The 6,725-nt window shown below is 44.4% G+C and overlaps 1 non-coding gene across 1 annotated transcript; it reads right to left on the reverse strand.

The window, feature by feature from the left end:
- Positions 1 to 259: 259 nt before the first annotated feature.
- On the reverse strand, positions 260 to 335 carry TRNAP-GGG (transfer RNA proline (anticodon GGG)). Its single transcript has one exon. It is a non-coding gene; the product is annotated as a tRNA-Pro (tRNA).
- Between the last annotated feature and the right edge of the window lie 6,390 nt (positions 336 to 6,725).

Below are 6,725 nucleotides of genomic sequence, written 5' to 3' on the forward strand. Positions count from 1 at the left end.
AGACAGACTCCCGCATGTGCCTGACCGGGATCCACCCAGCACGCCCACCAGGGGGCGACGCTCTGCCCACCAGGGGGCGATGTTCTGCCCCTCCGGGGCGTCGCTCTGTTGCCACCAGAGCCACTCTAGCGCCTGGGGCAGAGGCCAAGGAGCCATCCCCAGCACCCGGGCCATCTTTGCTCCAATGGAGCCTTGGCTGCGGGAGGGGAAGAGAGAGACAGAGAGGAAGGAGAGGGGGAGGGGTAGAGAAGCAGATGTGTGCCCTGGCTGGGAATCGAACCCGGGACTTCTGCACCCCAGGCCGACGCTCTACCACTGAGCCAACCGGCCAGGGCCTCATTGTAGTTTTGATTTGCATTTCTCTAATAACTAGTGAAGATGAGTATCTTTTCGTATATCTATTGGCCATTTGTATTTCTTCTTGGGAGAATTGTGTCTGTTCATGTCCTCTTCCCATTTTTTTTTTTTTTTTTACTCTTTAACTGTAATACATTTTATAGGAATCTTTATGTTCTGGAATTCCTATCCATCTCACACTTCATGATTTTTTATTTTTTTATTGATTTAAATTTATTGTGTTTACATAGATTCAAGTGTCCCATTGAATACATCCCCCCCACACCATCGAATTCCCCTCAACATCCTTCTTGCCCCTCCCCCAACACCCTCTCCGCTTTCCTCCAGGATTTGCTCTTCTGCTCTCTATAATGCTGTTATGTGTATATAATTTCACCAAGCCCTTTCCCTTCTCTGATCTCATCCTCTCATCCCCTTTCCCTCTGTCCGCTTTCCCACTGGTCCCTTTGATCCCTCCTCTGCTTCTATTCTGTTCCTCAGTTCACATTGTTCATTGGATTCCTCATATGAGTGAAGTCATATAATATTTTTATTTCTTGTCTGGCTTATGTCACTTAACATAATAGTTTCCAGGTCCATCCCTGTTGTTGCAAAAGGTATTTTCTTCTTTTTCATGACCCCATAGTATTCCATGTGTATATGTAGTACAACTTTTTTTTAAAATTTTAAAAAAAATTTTTTTTCTGAAGCTGGAAATGGGGAGAGACAGTCAGACAGACTCCTGCATGCACCTGACCGGGATCCACCTGGCACGCCCACCAGGGGCGACGCTCTGCCCACCAGGGGGCAATGCTCTGCCCCTCTGGGGCGTCGCTCTGCCATGACCAGAGCCACTCTAGCACCTGAGGCAGAGGCCAAGGAGCCATCCCCAGCGCCCGGGCCATCTTTGCTCCAATGGAACCTTGGCTGCGGGAGGGGAAGAGAGACAGAGAGGAAGGGGGGGTGGAGAAGCAAATGGGCACTTCTCCTATGTGCCCTGGCTGGGAATCGAACCCGGGTCCCCCGCACGCCAGGCCGACGCTCTACCGCTGAGCCAACCGGCCAGGGCCTGTAGTACAACTTTTTAATCTACTCGTCCACTGAAGGACACTTGGGCTGTATCCAGATCTTCATTATTGTAAACAATGCTGCCATAAACATGGGGATGCATTTCTTCTTTTGAATCAGTGATTTGGTGTTCTTAGTATATATTCCTAAAAGTGGGATGGCTGGGTCAAAAGGCAGTTCCATTTTTAATTTTTTGAGGAATCTCCATACCATTTTCCACAGTGGTTGCACCAGTCTGCATTCCCACCAACAGTGCAGGAGGGTTCCCTTTACTCCACATCCTCACCAGCACTTATTATGTTTTGTTTTGTTAATGTGTCATTCTGACTGGTGTGAGGTGATATCTCATTGTGGTTTTAATTTGCATTTCTCTAATGATTAGTGATGTTGAACATTTTTTCTTTTGCCTATTGGCTATCTGAATGTCCTCTTTGAAGTGTCTATTCATTTCTTTCGCCCATTTTTGATTCAATTATGTTCCTTGATTTCTCTTATCAATGTTTTATAATTTTCTGAGTACAAGTCTTTAACCTCCTTGGATAAATTTACAGCTAGGTACTTTCTTTGTTGTTGTTGCAGTAGTGAAGGGGATTGTTTTCTTAGTTTCTCTTTTGGACAGTTCATTGTTGGTGTATAAAAATGCCACTGGTTTTTGAATATTAATTTTATATCCTGCCACCTTGCTGAATTCATTTATTAGGTCCAGTAGTTATTTTACTGAGACTTTAGTGTTTTCTATGTACAGTATCATATCATCAGCAAATAATGATAGTTTTACTTCTTCTTTTTCAATTTGGATGCATTTCTAAAATCTTAAATCCACATTCCTCTTTACCCTTGTTCTGTTTACAACAGGACCGTTAACACTTCTTACATCATTGGTTTGGTTGTAATAAATTCCTTGAGGGTTTTTTTTTATTTTTGTATGGGAAGCTTTTTATTTCTCCTTCTATTTTAAACGATAGCCTTGCTGGATAAAGAAGTCTTGGTTGTAGGATCTTGTTCTGCATTAATTTGAATATCTCTTGCCATTCCCTTCTCGCCTCAAGTGTTTTTGTTGAGAAGTCGGATGTCATCCTTTTGGGATCTCCTTTGCAGGTGATTGACTGCTTTTCTCTTGCAGCTTTTAGTATTCTTTCTTTATTTCTTAGCTTTGGTTTTTTAATTATGATGTGTCTTCGTTTAGGTTTATTTGGGTTCCTTTTTAATGAGATTCTCTGTGCTTCTTGAACTTGTGTGACTTTTTCCTGCATCAATTTCGGGACATTTTCAGCTATGATTTCTTCAATCAGATTCTCTATCCCTTGTTCTTTCTCTTTTCCTTCAGGAACCCCTATGATGCAGATGTTGTTTCTCTTCCTATTGTAACAGAACTCTCTTAGAGTTTTCTCAGACATTTTGATCCTCTTTTTCTTTTGCTGTTCTGCTTCCATGCTTTTGCTTATCTTGTCCTCTAAATTGCTGATTCGATCCTCTTTTTCATCTCGCCTGCTTTTCATTCCTTGTAGTGTAGTCTTCATTTCTGACACTGTTTATCATTTCTGTCTGATCCTTTTTTATGATTTCAATGTCCTTTTTGATGCCAGATATCTCATTGTTTAGGTACTCATGTTGTCTATCTATGGTTGCTCTAAGATCCTTGATCCTTGAGCATCCTCACAATCATTATTCTAAACTCTGCATCCGGCATCTTAGTTATTTCCATTTCATTCAATTCTTTTTCTGGGGATTCCTCTAGTTGATTCATTTGAATTGCACTTCCCTGTCTTCCCATTTTGTCTCGATATAGACTGCTCCTTCAAATATGTTGTTTGCGTAGTTGAGTATAGGGTTGGTGTTGTCTGACTCCAGCTTTCAGTTGTGTAATTTCTAAATCTTCCTGGGATGACTTCAGCTGTTTGTAATCCGCTGTGGGCTACTTGTCTGCTGCTACTGCTCTTTTTGCTGTTTGTGACAACATTTTCTTTGCCTTAGCTGGGTCAGGTGTGAGGAGCCTTTCCTTAAGATACCACTCTAACTATGGTTGTTAGGTCTTGAGCTGATGCTCTGTATCTGGCCGCTGGATGTACCGGCCCTGGAACTCACAGGCCTGAAACTGGCGAAGACCAGTGGGAATCACCGCTTTTGACTGGCCCTCAGCAACCTTCTTGGAGCTACAGGCGATCCAGAATCATCTTCTCCTCATCCAACAACCGATCCTCCAAGTCGGCCATCTTGGGCTGCTCTGGCCCAGCCCCGCCCTCTTCCCATTTTTTTATTGGATTGTTTGTTTGTTTGTTGATCACATGTGGGACATTTTGTAAATATGTCTGAGAGACTTCCCGAGTTCTTCCAGCATGAATGGGGCATGTTTGGGTGTGCAGATGTGTTATGATGTCTGTGGGGTGGGGTGGGTAGACCTTCCATTGGCCACAGTCCCCTATTAGTGGGGGGGTGGGCAGGCAGAGGATAGAAACATATTTTTCATTTTTTTTCTTCAGCATTAGTCTTGTTTAGAATTGTGAGCACTTTCAAAAGAACCTTGTGACTGTTTCTCAGAGGTGTCAAAATAATTAGAGCATGGATAGACAAGCAGAGTATGGTTGTTGTCGAACCTCGTCTAATGGAGTATCCCGTGGCTGAACTTGAAGTGTTGAAGAATTGCTTGCAGGCAGCCCAGGTGCCCGCAGTCCCCAAGTGATGGTAGAGGACTCGCTTCCCTGCATTCCCGTGCTGCAGCGTGTGTGGGAATTGTCTGTCCTGTGCACACAGGACCGCTGTGTTGGCACTATTTCACTTAGAGCAACGGCTGGTGGCACCTGTGGACTTCCCTTCCACATGGTGGGAGTCATGGGTGATGCTCCCTACACGGCACCAATCCTGTGGGGCCACTTCTCTCTGTGGTGCTGCTGAAGCGATTTCTCCTGTTTTATTTTCCTAGTCCCCTCTGAATGAAAGAAAACACAGTTGTCCTGCTTATACAGGTCAATGTAGTGTTTTTAAAGGTCCTTTTTTCTTAGTGTTTGGAGAAACTGTCTATTACTAAATCAACAAATTGCTCAGTGGAAATTGGTTCTGTAGCTCGGGTGAGCACTGGCTGTGTAACCTGCTGGTCAACTCTTTTGTTCTCTAGTCTAAACCCTTGAGTCCTTGTGTACATTACATGCCTTGTAAGCCTCCCTCTGCACAGTCCTAAGTGCATCATTTTTTACATGGAAAAATTTGAGTTCTTTCTGTAAACATTTTTTATACATCCATGCATCCTCCATCTATGCATCCAGACATCCATGCATCCACGCATCCATACATCCATGCATCCACATATCCATGCATGCATGCATGCATGTATCCATCCATCCATCCATCTATCCACGCATCCATGCATCCACATGCATGCATGTATCCATCTATCCATCCATCCACACATCCATGCATCCACATATCCATGCATGCATGCATGCATATATCCATCTATCCATCCATCCATCCATCCACGCATCCATGCATCCACACATCCTCCATATATGCATCCATCCATCTATGCGTCTGTCCACCTGTCCATGCATACTTCCTTTCATCATTCATCCATCCACCCATCGGTTTATCTATTTATCTATATGTGTTTTCTAAAATCTTTCTCTAACTGATGACCCCCTGTGAACTAGTAGTTTAGGGTTATATTTCCTTCTCCTACTACTCCCCCCAACTTTATTGAGATATAATTTACATATAACATTGTGTATGTATAAGGCATACAATGTGATTTGATACATATACAGTGGTACCTTGAGATACAAATTTAATTCATTCTGTAACCGAGCTTGTAAGTCAGTCAACTCATATATCAAACTGCTGATACTGGACCCGTGCGCCAATGCGCCAACTAGCAGCAGCTTCCTGAATCATGACTTGTATCTCGGAAATTCGCTCAAATCTCGAACAAAAATATGAACTGAAGCTCTGGACGGTTGGCTCAGTGGTAGAGCGTTGGCCTGGTGTGCAGGAGTCCCGGGTTCAATTCCCGGCGAGGGCACACAGGAGAAGTGCCCATCTGCTTCTCCACCCCTCCCTCTCTCCTTCCTCTCTGTCTCTCTCTTCCCCTCCCGCAGCCGAGGCTCCATTGGAGCAAAGATGGCCCGGGCGCTGGGGATGGCTCCTTGGCCTCTGCCCCAGGCACTGGAGTGGCTGTGGTCGCAACAGAGCAATGCCCCTGGTGGGCAGAGCATCGCCCCCTGGTGGGCGTGCCAGGTGGATCCCGGTCGGGCGCATGTGAGAGTCTGTCTGACTGTCTCTCCCTGTTTCTAGCTTCAGAAAAATACCAAAAAAAAAAATATGGACTGAGTTGCAGCTCATATCTTAAAAAATTTGTATGTTGGTCTGTTCGTATCTCAAGGTACCACTGTATTGTGAAATGATTACCACATAAGGTTAATTAACACCTCCATCACCTCAGATAATTACTTTTTTTGTGTGATGAGAACATTTGAGATCTACTCTCTTAACAACTTGCATGTATATAATGTAATTTTTAATTTATTCTTTATTAAAAATTTTTTTTCTTCTTTTCCATGTGAAAGGAGGGGAGATAGATTCCTGCATGTGCCCCAACCAGGATCCACCTGACAACCCCATCTAGGGCTGATGCCCTGCCCATTTGGGGCCATGCTTGCAACTAAGCTATTTTTAGCACCTGAGGTGGAGGCTCCACAGAACCATCCTCAGCACCTAGGGCCAATGCGCTCAAACCAGTTGAATCATGGCTGTGGGAGAGAAAGAGAGAAAGGTAGAAGGGGATGAAGGAGGAGTGGAGAAGCAGCTGGTCTCACTTCTCCTCTATGTCCTGACTGGGAATTGAAACTGGGACATCCACACTCTGGGCCAATGCTCTACCACTGAGTAAACTGGCGAGGGCCTATAATGTGGTACTGTTAACTATAGTGATCATGCTGCATTCTACTATTTTTTTCTCTACCCAAATGGGAATCTAAACCTATGAAACAGCTGATGATATTGCCTGGGTGAGCTTTATGAAGAAAAATGAAATAGTTACTCAAAGCCTTCCATCTTGGACTCGGAGAGTGGGTTATGCATATTTTATACCCCTCCCCCCCCACACACACACACTGCTTCCACGCTGAGACATCATTAAGAAAGCTCTGAGTACTAAAAGGACTGCATGTCGTGGTACTCCACTGTAGTTTACAGAAATATATACTGAAAAAAAAATCACCTGCAAAACAAGTTTAAGAGATTTCTTTAGGCCCTGGCCGGTTGGCTCAGTGGTAGAGCGTCGGCCTGGCTTGCGGAAGTCCCGGGTTCGATTCCCGGCCAGGGCACACAGG

The sequence above is a fragment of the Saccopteryx leptura genome, chromosome 13 (assembly GCF_036850995.1).
Source record: "Saccopteryx leptura isolate mSacLep1 chromosome 13, mSacLep1_pri_phased_curated, whole genome shotgun sequence".
NCBI lineage: Eukaryota > Metazoa > Chordata > Mammalia > Chiroptera > Emballonuridae > Saccopteryx > Saccopteryx leptura.